At 49.4% G+C, this 12,905-nt stretch overlaps 1 pseudogene; it reads left to right on the forward strand.

The window, feature by feature from the left end:
- The first annotated feature begins 3,057 nt into the window (after positions 1 to 3,057).
- LOC116571665 lies at positions 3,058 to 12,776 on the forward strand (annotated as a pseudogene).
- Positions 12,777 to 12,905: the final 129 nt, after the last annotated feature.

The following is a 12,905-nucleotide window of genomic DNA, read 5'->3' on the forward strand; positions in this document are numbered from 1 at the left end:
AAGTAAAAAGAAACAGGTGAAATTAATTCTAATAAATACTTTATTGCACCCAATTTATTTAACACGCTTTCATTTCCAGGTAATCAATACACAACATGGTTAATGTTTCACAGTTTTCTCGCGTTACACCTTTGGAATCCTGCGTAGTTCACATGCACAGCTTATCCCCGTTTGGATGAATTCATTTTAAGAAGAATGTCCGAAGGACCCACCAGGCTGCAGGAGACTACACAGCCGCCACCCCCACACCTGGGCACCTACTGCCTCCCAGCTCAGACACCTGCCACCCCTCCCTGAGGACTTCCTCTGCCCGCAGGAGCCACCTTCATCCTTGAGGCGCAGGGACACCCGGCCCCCAGCAGACCACTCTGAGATGTGCCCTCCACCAGCGGAACGGAACCCCAGATGCCCACTTTGCCCCCTTCCCAGCTCCCCCTTTGCTGCCCTCTCTCTGTCTCCCCTTCCCCACCCCTCGCTGGCCTTCCTGGGATCACCTCCCACATTCACTCTTCATACCAAATCCTCTTAGGATCTGCCCTTAACGGAACCCAATTTGGAAAATACCTATGGTACCATATCACATGTATAAGTTTTTAAACCACACGAAGCCGTACATTAAGCCTAGTCTGGGGGATATGAAGACATGTCCGGGAATGAGAAATACCAGATTCAGGGTGGGTGGGGGGTAAAGGTCTCAAATGATTTGAAACATTTTCTCTTAAACACGGGTGGCGGGTACAGAGGGGTCTGCCCTTATACTTCCTGAATATCTGAAATACTTCCTCATCGTTAGGAAGGAAACACAAGACAGGTGTATGTGCATCTGGGCAGTTGAAGGGAAGGGGGCAGTTCAGTGAAGAAATGTTGGGAGAGCAAATAAGCTGAGCCCAGGCTCTTGCCGAGGCCGCGGGGACACCTCCGACCCCTTACAGCAGGGGCAGCCCGGGTGACGCTGGCTCTTCTGTGTCACTCTGCCTGGGTCCTGGGGACCCAAGGCAGCCAGGAGGGCCGAGGCAGGGAGACCACGGTCACAGCCCCAGCACGACGGCAGGGGTGGGGACAGAGTCCGAACAGCAGAAAGCATGGGAAAACATCACAAAGGTGGAACCCTCCGCCCTCTTTAGCTAATTGCAAGCAGGAGCCCCCAGCAAGCCAGGAGTCAGCGGGAGGCTTCGTCTGGGTGGCAGGTAAAGGGGAGGGCCTCCCTCAGGAGTCTGGACACCCAGGGGGTTTATTTATTTGAATCTGTCGGTTTGCACAGACCGACACATCATTTGTACTTATTTGGGAGACGGGCCGAGCCTGGAAGCTCTCTGACCTCAGCACGCTGGCTTTCCAGGTAACAACGGGGCTCTGTGTCCTCCCCGAGCTCTGAGCCCCCATTCAGGCCGGCCAGCCCCTGCCTGCACTGTGCACGTGACCGCCGCCTCCGGGGCTGTGCAGGCGCCTGGGGGAGGAGAGGAGACAGGTCCACGGTGGCAGGCTCCTAACCCTTCTCCGTGCCAGGCTGTCCTGGGGTGCAGGCGCTCTCGGGAGATCACTGGGTGCTGTAGGATTAATGACCTCAACTCTTCATCTCTCTTCATAGCCCCATACTGTGCTGTGTAACTCACTTCTCCAGCTCGATCAGGCTTCGTTTAAGAGTACAGCTCCATGGGGAGCCTGGGGGGCTCGGTCGGGTAAGGGTCAGCCTCTTGATCTCAGCTTAGGTCTTGATCTGAGGGTTGTGTGTTCAAGCCCAGCGTGGAGCTCACTTAAAAAAAAAAAAAATACAGTTCAATGGGTTTTGGCAATTGTGTAGCGAATTGATGTCATGTCACTAGCACCAAGAACATGACCTAGAGCTTTCCAGTCACCCCCGACAGGTTCCCTCTTGCCCTTTCGCAGGCTAGCCTTACCTCCAAACCTCACCCCAGGCAACCTGACATTTTGCTTCTTCTAGAATTTTATATAAAAAGGATCTCATCTATTTACTTATTTGAGAGCGAGAGCATAAGTGGGAGGGAGGGACAAGGAGAAGGAGAAGCAGACTCCCCGTCGAGCAGGGACACCCCACCCCACCCCCACCCTGACGCAGCGCTCGGTCCCAGGACCCTGAGATCATGAGCTGAGCCAAAGGCAGATGTTTAATTGACTGAGCCACCCAGATGCCTCTCTTATGATTTTCTTAATAACGTTTTATTTCCTCTGGCTTACTTTAAGAAGAAAGCATATAATACACACAGCATACAGAATATGTAATCATCATTTTTTTGTATTATCTGTAAGGATTTTGGTCAACAGTAGGCTATTGGTAGTTAAATTTGGGGAGTCAAAATTATATGCAGATTTTCAACTGTGTGGGGGCCAGCGCCCCAAACCCTGTGTTGTTGAAGGGTCAGCTGTCTTTGTCTTTCTGTGTCTGGTTTGTTTCACTTGCCATAATGTCCTCTAGGCTTACCCCTATGGCAAATGGCAGGATTCCCTTCTTTCTTGCGCCTGAGTGATATTCCGTTGTAAATATGTATCACATCTTGATCCATTCTTCTGTCAAGGTACATATTTAGGTCATTTCCGTATCTTGGCTATTATGAATAATGCTGTGGTGAATGTGAGAGTAGACACCTCTTTGGTTTTTTAAAGATTTTAAAGATTTTTAAAAATATTTAATTTTAAAATTAAAAAAAATTAAATTTAAAATTTAAAATTAAATAAAAATAAAATTTAAATTTAAAAATTTTAGAAATTAAAAATAAAATCTTTTTAAAAGATTTAAAAAATTTGTTTGACACAGAGAGAGAAAGCGCAAGTAGGGGGTGCCAGAGAGGGAGAAGCAGGCTCCCCGCTGAGCAGGGAGTCCGATGCAGGATTCGATCCCAGGACTCTAGATCATGACCTGAGCCAAAGGCAGAAGCTAAACCATCTAAGCCACCCAGGCGCCCGAGAGTAGATACCTCTTTAAGACCATGATTTCATTTCCTTTGGATATATACCCAGAAATGTGATTGCTGGATCAAAGAGTAGTTCTAGTTTTAGCTTTTTGAGGAAACTCCGTACTGTTTTCCACAGTGGCTGCACCAGTCTGCCTGCCCACCAACAGTGCATGGGGGCTCCTTCTCCACACCCTTGCCAAGCCCTGTTGTTCCTTGTCTTCTTGGGACTAGCCATCCTGACAAATACGAGGTGAGATCTCATTGTGGTCTCAATTTTCATTTCCCTGATGATGAGCAATGTTGAGCATCTTTTCATGTACCTGTCAGCCATCTGTAAGTCTTCTTTGGAATAAACATCTCTTTAGGGTTTCTTCCCAGTTTTAAAGCAGGTTGTGACTATTTTTTTATACTGAGCTGTATGAGTTCCTTATATATTTTGAATGCCAGCCCCCTGTCGGATAGTCTGCAAATAGTTTTTCTCATTCTGTACGCTGCCTTTTTGTGGTGTTGATTGTTGACTTTGTGATGCAGACATGTCTGGGTTCATGGATCAGAAGAATTAATATTGTGAAAATGTCCGTACTACCAGAAGCGATCTGCAGACTGAATGCAACCCCTTTCAAAATTCTAATTGTTTTCTCAGAAATAGAAAAAAAAAAAATTCTAAAATTCATACAGAACCCCAAAGCGATCTTGAGAAAGAAGAACAAAGATGTGGGCACCACGTTTTCTGATGTCAAGTCATATTACAAAAATACAGTAATCAAAAGAGTATGCACTGACCTAAAAACAGACTCACAGGTCAACAGAACAGAGTAGAGAGCCCAGAAATAAACCCACGCCAATATGGTCAGTTAATCTTTGAGGAGGGTGCTGGGAGCACACGCGGGAAAAATTGTCTCTTTAATAAGTAGTGTCAGGAAGACTGGATTTCCACATACAAAAGAATACAATTGGATCCTTACCGTGCATCCTCTACAAAAATCAACTCAAGCAGGATTAAAGACTTAAAACGTAGGATGTCAAACCATAACCCCTCCCAAGATAAGAATTTGAGTGCAAGGAGCGTGTTTTTTTGGAAAGTGACAACAGGAAGCAGACAAAGGAAAGGGCAGCCCTGGAAGACTGGGGTTGAGACGGGGGAGCGCGCCTTAGAGCCACACCCCCACCCCTTCTCCCCCAACCAGGGCTGCTCCGTGGGCACCACTCAGGGCTGCCCCTGTGGGTGGTGGGTCATGGCCATGAACTCCGGAGTGCAGAGGACATGCGCATGTAGCAGCCATAGCCTCTCCTCCCCTCTCCGTCTCCTCTGTCCCTTTTGGATGATGGGGAAGCGCAAGGATCCTAAGTAGGCGGGAACATGCTTAAGTCTCAGAGCTCCCGAGGTCACCACCGCACTTTGGAGCCCTCTGATGAGCCCCACGACTCGGGGTCTGCGCAAGGGGGGGCTCCAGGTGTGATCCATGCACATCTTTGGGGCTCTACCCCCACCCCCAACCCCCGTCCTTGCCCCGTCAGTGCCCGAGTCTGGTCCCTGAATCCTCCTCACGGTCACTGCCGCTGATAATTCTTGAGCTAACAAGCATCCCCTTTCCTGCCCGGGGCCTTGATTGGTTTGTAGCCTGGGTTATGCCTTCGGGTGGATGGAGCTTAGGAGTGCCAGGGCTGCCTCCGGAAACCCAGGGCCCTCCTCCTCTGGGATCAGCTGGGTCCCCAGGACACCTGACCTCTGCTGCTGGGTTACCACCTCCCACGCAGAGCCCCTGCCGACCTGGGGTTCACCAGCGCAGTGCAGAGACCGGGCTGCCGGACAGGACGGGGCTGGCTGGGCCCTGCTGGGCAGTGCACACTCCTCCAGGTGCTAGGGTGGCGTATCCTGGGGCATCCTCAGAGCGGGGCTCCCCCGACAGCGCAGGGCCTGTCGCTTGTAATAACCCAGCAGGAGGGGTTCTCCTCTCTGCTCTAACCCATGAGGGCAGAGCCTACCCCTGGGGTGTGTGGCCTGTTCGGGGGTGGGGGGGGGGCTCTCTGCCTCTTGGAAGTCACTCGCCCTGGTTGTCTCACACGGTTTGGGATTTCTCCTGGGGTAGGGGTTGCCTTGGAAAGGGTCACTGCAGGGGAGCAAAAGGACGATTTCCCCGTGCAAAAAACTAAGTTGACTTAAATGGGCTGAAGTCACAGGACAAAAAAGCTATCTCTTCCCAACCCCTCCCACCCCACCGCTTTCCCCCAGCTGATTCTTACAAGGAGAAAGATTCAGCTTGGCACCAAGGAGTCTATAATGCCGCTCCAGATTTCTCTAATTTTCCTTTCCCTTTTTTTTTAAACAGCAAAGGTTAGGCCTCGGGCTGCAAATCTTACCCAGCTCATCCTCCCAGTTAGAATTGAACAAACCTTCTTTTGTTCTCATCAAATTTCCTTTTCCAGTTGTCTGCACATGGCGTGTGCTCCTGGTTTTGCATTTAGGGGTCAGATAGGAAATCTTCTTTGAAATTAATTTATTGTAGCTTTTTTTTTTTCCTCTTACAGTGAGTCTTTAATATATTTTGTAAATAATAATGTGAGTTGGGATCGGCAAACTCTGGTCCTGGGTCAAATGGAGTGTGCATCCTGTTTTTGTCAATAAAGTTTTATTGGTACTTAGCCACACCATCATGCACACTGACTCTGACTGCTTAAAGCCTACACAGCAGAATGGAGTAGCAGCAACAGAGACCATCAGGCCCATGAAGCTTGAAATACGGACTGCCTGACCCTTTACAGAAGAAATTTACTGATCTCTAGTATAGCTGGAAAACCCATGTAGGAAAAAATAAATAAATAAATAAATTATATATATATATATGTATATATATATATATATATATATATATATATATATCTGGTTAGCAAATGATTGACATTTGGAAAATATTAAAGAAACTAAACATGAATTCCATCTGCAGGGTCTTCAGTAATCATAGAAACTTACCAACCTTACAGTTGTGTGTCTAGCTACTGACTCAATCACTCTGAGATTCTGACATGATGACCTCACGAGCTGGAATTTGACATCTCAGGGGGATTGTGACTGAACGAATTGGTGAGGTATTGGGGACAAGGGTGTAATTGATTCTCTTTTCCAGCTGGGTGAGACTTTGATTTTCTTTTCTATCTTAGGGCTTCAGACCCATGCCTTGTTTTCCATTTTGTTCTCTGGTAAATTTGAGTTGTCTGCCAACTAATTATTTAATTATAGTATCTGCCACTGATTCAATAAGCATTTATTAAGCTGAAAGCTGAATTAGAGATATAAAATGAAAGACACCAACTGTCCTCATATTTCCTGGAGCTCACCACTACCACTACATTGACTGCCACCACTTCTGTCACCATCACTACGACTGTCATCACCACCGTCACCACCATCACCATCACCACCATCATCCCCACCATCACCAACATCACCATCATCATCACCATCACCATCACCATCAACACCATGACCATCACCACCATCACCATCACCATCACAACCACCACCACCACCACCATCACCACCATCACCATCATCACCATGACCATCACAACCACCACCACCACCACCACCATCACCACCATCACCATCATCACCATGACCATCACAACCACCACCAGCACCATCACCACCATCACCACCATCATCATTACCATCACCAGCACCATGACCATCAGCACCACCACAAGAACCATCACCACCTCCAGCATCACAAGAACCATCACCACCACCAGCATCACCATCACCAGCATCACCACCAGCACCAGCACCATCACCACCACCATCATCACCAGCACCATCACCACCACCATCATCACCATCACCAATATCACCACCACCACCATCATACATCATGATCATCATCATCATCACCATCACCACCCCACCCCCACCATTATTACACAAATGAGACAACTTTAAATTGCCTCCATGCTTGAAACACCATAAGGGTGCCACAAGTGGTCTTAGAGATAAAATTTCTGAAGAACGTTAAGGAACCCCCATCTTGCTATAGCAAGATGCCTGGTGCAATGTCCACCAGGCTGGAAATAGATCGATCAGGGCTGTCCCCTGCCAGGAAGATCAATCTTTAATGGCTTTGCTCCAATTTCCCCGGGAAAGTGTTTATGGCTGAGGAAATCGTATATTAAATTTGAGTGGTTCATAAATGCATTTTCTAAAACTCTGTTTCCTCTTTTCTTTATTTGCTTACTCTAACTTAGTCACTTAGAGTGACTAAGCAAAATTTAGTGAGTGAGTCTCTGTCAGCCACCAGGAATAGAAAATGGGTGACTTGTACTCGGAAAAGCACGACCAAGGCTCGGAGGGCTCTCATCATTGAGGTGCCAAGACAAACACACTCATAGCCATTGCCGTGGAAGTAGTGGCTTGTAGTTCAATGCCAAAGGGGGAATAGGAAAAAAAAATCAGGAGGGCAACATAGAGAATGATTTCCCTCAACAACGTTTGTGCAGAGCCTACCTGTGGCATTGGGGCAGAGGACCTACAAACTACATGACAGCCCTTTGGGTAATTTCCACAAGAATGGAGGTTGACAGAGACCAAAAGAACCATGCCTCCATTTCAGAAGCAGAAGTCCTTGGCTTAGACAACCATATGGGCAACGACATACCTGGGTGAAGGGTATAAAACAAGGAAAGACAGATCACGGGCAAACCAAGTCTGAGGGCTCGCCTGGGGCTCCCCCTGTTAGTTGGGGACAAGGAGACAGGATCAAACAGAGCAAGATCAGACACTGGATGGTGTTGAGAAGTGTCATAATTATTGTCCAATATGGCAGCCTATGACCCACGTGGCTAGAAGCATTTGAAATGTGGGTGCTTTGATGGAGAAACCAAATCTTTAGTTTAATTAAATTTTAATCAATTTAAATTTAAAAAACTGATATTTGGCTCTGTTCTGAGAGAGCTTTACGTATGTTTGGAATAACTCTGGTTGATGAATGTAGCTTTTCAACTGTGCATTTTATGAAATTTACAATTTCTTACAAATTATAAAATTTACACAATTTACACATTTCCGATAGAAATGTAAAACATCAAATTGACTGGTGTGTAAGTACAACCTGCATATTAAATTTTGAAGACTTAGTATCCCCCCAAAAAGAAGGTAAAATATCTCATTAATAGTTTTTTTATTTTGACTGTGCATTGGAATAATATTTTAGCTGTACCGAATTAAATAATGTATTACTAAATTTAACTTCACCTGCTTCTTTTTACCCTTTTTTTTAAAAAAAAGATTTTATTTATCTATGTGACTCAGAGAGACAGAGAGAGCAAGAGCAGGGGGAGAGGCAGAGGGAGAGGGAGAAGCAGACCCCCTGCTGAGCAGGGAGCCCGACACAGGGCTGAGATCCCAAGACCCTGGAATCATGACCTGAGCGGAAGGCGGAAGCTTAACCTACTGAGCTACCCAGGCGCCCCTCCCCTTTTAATGTGATGAGTAGAAAATACAAAATTACACACACAGCTTGCATTTGATTTTCCCTGAAGGGTGCTGCCACGGTCACCCAGAAGCCAGCAGACACTGCGGGACCCTCCAGAGTGTCCACTGACTCTGGCCAACTGTCTAGGTGCCCTCCGTCCTCTGCCCACTCCCCAGCCACACCTCAGGAGTAAATGTTTGCCCAGAAGCTGTGGTTCACCCAGAGAGGAAGTATAGTATCATTAGAAAAATGAATCACATGTTAGACATTTTACAGTTCACAGTGTTATCACTGATTCTGTAATATTCCACAGTCTCAGTTCAAGTAGTTCGCTGGGAATTTTGACTTGGGTCACCAAAGGAATTGGATCAGCCTCGGTTGGGCTTCTCAAGACCCCGCGAGTCCTGTGTCCTGGAAGCACTGGGTTCTAGTGACCGCAGGGAGATTTTTTCGGAGTTTGAGAAACATCGCAATGCAAGGTCTCTGTAAATCTAGAATTACTTCAAATGAAATTTGGTCATCAAAAAGATATGTTCTGGGGGCGCCTGGGTGGCTCAGTGGGTTAAGCCTCTGCCTTCGGCTCAGGACATGATCCCGGGGTCCTGGGATCGAGCCCTGCATTGGGCTCTTTGCTCAGCAGGGAGCCTGTTTCCCCCTGTCCCTCTGCCTGCCTCTCTGCCTACTTTTGATCTCTCTCTCTCTCTCTGCCAAATAAATAAATAAATAAAATCTTTGTTTTTTAAAAAGGTATGTTCTGAATCTTGGACATGAAACCACTCCGGAGATTCCTTATTTGAGGCCCCAGCCTCGCACTCTGTGCTTTTTGAAGGAGTCACACTCGAGCTTTGGCGTTCCAGCTGCGCAGCACTCAGCACGGCTGGCTCCAGGGCACAGACCCGGGGTTCGTCCACACTGAGACATGGCCTAAGCTTAAAATACATGCCAGATTTCAAAGGCTTTGTATGAAAAAATAATGTAAATGTTTAACTAATAATATATATACTGATCACCTGTTGAAATAACATTTTAGATATATTGTATTACATAAAATACACTGTTATAATTAATTTCTTTCTTTCTTTTTTTTTTTTTTTTTTAGCCTACACGGCTACTGGGAAATTCAAAAACACGCACGTGGCTTGCATCTGGGGCTTGTGTCCTGTTTCCGTTGGACGGTGCTGCTTGGAACATCCTTCTCCTGGTGCTCCTGGAACATCCTCAACTGGTAAGTGCTCCCCCTCGGGCGGATAGCGGGAGACCCTGTCCGAATCCGCTGAGTGCGACCGCAGACAGACGCTAGGTAAGCCTCACTCTCCTCCTCTGGAGGGTGGGTGTTGTGACAGTGGCCACAGCCGGAGCCTGTTACGTGGATTAAATGTTGTATTCCGTGTCAAGTGCTTAGCGCCCTGCCTGCCTCATCGCAAGCCTTCGCCGCATCAATCAAAGGTCATTGTCCACCCCCCCTTGAGTCTGTCTCCTTTTCTTGCCCAACACGGTTTTGCTTTCCCCCGCCCGTCCTCCGTGGCACCCTGCCCTCTTTCCCCACAGACCTTCCTTCTTCTAAGATGCGTGGCTCTCCATAGTTCTTCCAGGAAAAATATCTTCGTGGTATCTTTGTCCCCCTACTTACTGTCCAGTTTCTCCATTTCTTTTTGCAACTCCCAGGGAGTGGCCCACATTTCGTTCCTCTACCTCTTTTCCTTTTCTTTTTTAAGACTTTTGGGGCGCCTGGGTGGCTCAGTGGGTTAAGCCGCTGCCTTCGGCTCAGGTCATGATCTCAGGGTCCTGGGATCGAGTCCCGCATCGGGCTCTCTGCTCAGCAGGGAGCCTGCTTCCTTCTCTCTCTCTCTCTCTCTGCCTGCCTCTCAGTGTACTTGTAATTTCTCTCTGTCAAATAAATAAATAAAATCTTTAAAAAAAAATTTATAAGACTTTTATTTGTTAGAGCAGTTTCAGGTTCACCGGGAAATTGAGGGGAAGGTGCAGAGAGCTCCCATGTACCCCCAGCCCCCCATGCACAGCCTCCCCCATCGCCATCCCACCAGATGGCGCGTTTGTGGCACCTGAGGAACCGTCAGTCGCCACAGCACGTGGCTTACCTAATCGTCCACTCTTGGCCTCAAACACTCCGTGGGTCTAGACAGATGTGTGGCACATACCCATCGTTATGGTCTAGACAGAGGTTCGTACTGGCCTGGAGGTCCCCTGTGCTCCCCCTGTTCATCCCTCCCCTTCAACCCTCAACCCCTGGCAACCTCCCATCTCTGTACGGTCTCCTTAGCTTTGCCTTTTCCAGAATGTTCCATCGTTGGAATCATACAGTAGGCAGCTGTTCCCATTGGCTTTTCTCAGCTCATCAGAGGCGTTTAATAGCCCGCTTTATCCACCCGTCACCTGCTGAAGGACGTCTTTGTGGCTTCCACGTGTGGACGCATGAATAACGATGCTTTAAACGTCCGTGTGCAGGCTTTTGTGCGGACGCAAGTTTTTAGCTCCACTGGGGAAATACCGAGGAGCACGACTGTGGGATCTTATGGTTGTTTCTCCACTTTTGACTCATCTTCCACTTCCCCCAGGCTCCCCAGCCAGGCCGGCTGCTGCCTGCGCACGGGGCCCAACCCGTCTTAACACTCCCCGCCGGGAGTCTCACCCCAGCACACCTCCTACCCAGTCTTCAATCTTCTCAACCCTTTAGAATAAAAACAAAACGAAAACAAACCTAAGAGCGTTCTTTTTTACCGAAGTACTTCTTGGGACTACAAGCCAGCTCAGTCCCAAAGACATCCAAGACTCCGCCTGCCCGTACGTGGCGGTGGGGGGTGGGGGGAGTGGGGGAGCCCACCTCCTGCAGCCTGCAGGCCACTGTCCGCGGCGGGATGGAACCCTTCCCCCTGGCCCCGAGGCGAGGGGTTCCCCCGGGGAACAGAGCCCCGTGCGGGCGCCCCTCCGAGCCCGGTCACTGGAGTGGAACGCTGGGGTCTGCCGTCGGCTCCCTCCTTTGTCCCGCACGTGCTAAGCAGTAAACAGCCCTTCAGGACCCAAATAAAAAGGCCTTTATGGAGAGAACAAACACAAGCAAATGCCAGAATCCAATTTAAGTGAATAAATAAACCCAATTCCAGAGAGTACAGGCCACAAGATTTCAGGGACACGAGCCAAGCACGTTGGTTTCTCGTAAATGTGGGGGCGAGGGGGAGGTCTCGGCCCCTGTCAGCAAGCCCGGGCCCTCCAGCACTGAGGGTCCCGGGCCCTCAAAGGGAAGGCTCCCCTACTTCTCCACGCGCAACGAGCTTTCAAGTTTGCATAGGAAGGCGAGTGCAGCCTCCCAGCACGCTGCGGACGGGCACCTCGTCCTCCTGGGGCCTGAGACGGGGCTGGGGACGGGGACGGTGATGCTGGACCCGTGTCATGGTCAGTGCGTCCTGCCGGCCACGCTAGCTACTGTGTCATTTCCCCCCACGAGCCCCACCGCCTCGTCCCCTCCTCTGAGGACCTTCCCTTTCCTCCGTTGGTCTGCGCTATGCACAATGTTCGCTAGAAGCTTCTCTCTAAGGCGACACGCTCCCTTCTCTCTGCTCGCTGAAGCTTCTGTCTCCTCCAGACTTTGGCTTCCTGCATGGCTTCCCTTGCCTCACGGCCCCAGGGCTCCCTTTGTGTCTCTTGACTTCCGTCTCTCCATCCCTGGAGAGACACCCCCCGAGAAGCCAAGTGTGGGACAGGCTTCATACCTGGCGATTTTACGACCCGCCACCCCTCCTTCTGGGGGGTCCTCAGACCACCCTCCGGGCAGGAGGGAGGAGTGGGCACTTTGGTCCTGGCTAGGGGACACGGGTCTGGCCCGCACCTTGCACCAGATTGGTACAATATCTCTTCCCAGCATATCCATCCACCCACACCACCATTTAAGTACTCTCCTGCGCCAGGCAGTGGGCAGGGAAGCATAAGAGAATTAAACATTCTTCCTCACAGGGAGCTCTCCGTCTGCAGGCAGAGAGCCACAGCAGCTTCTAAGACAGCGCCCCAAGCACGGGGAGTGGGGCGGGAGGGGCAGGGGGGAGGTGTGTGGGCAGGAAAGTGTGCCTGGAGCAGGGCTGAGTGCTGGGGGCCGGGTCAGAGGCAACGGCCAGAACTGTCCCTCCATCGTCACCGGGCCCAGGCCTGGAGCGCGGCCGGCCAGCACCGCGGTGGCCTTCTGGGGCGCAGAAACAACGTGGTATTATTTGGGGGAAATGGGGCATCTTTGCGTGTCCGCTCTGTCACTTACACCTCTGGTTTTGACCTGAAGTCTGGCTTCTGGGGGGCGCCGGGAGCTGTGGCTGCCAGTATGAGGAGGGGCCAAAATAATAATAATAATAATAATAATAATAATAATAATAATAATATCTATGTCTTTGCCCCAGACGCCCTCCACCCCCCACACACTGTGCTCTTGTGCAGGAGAATTGGAACAAAACCAGAAGCCAAGGTCCTGAGCCTCAGGGCCCGCTGAGGGGCTGGGGAGCTTGCTCAGCTCTGGGCTCCCTGAAAT

Source organism: Mustela erminea, chromosome 13 (assembly GCF_009829155.1).
Source record: "Mustela erminea isolate mMusErm1 chromosome 13, mMusErm1.Pri, whole genome shotgun sequence".
NCBI lineage: Eukaryota > Metazoa > Chordata > Mammalia > Carnivora > Mustelidae > Mustela > Mustela erminea.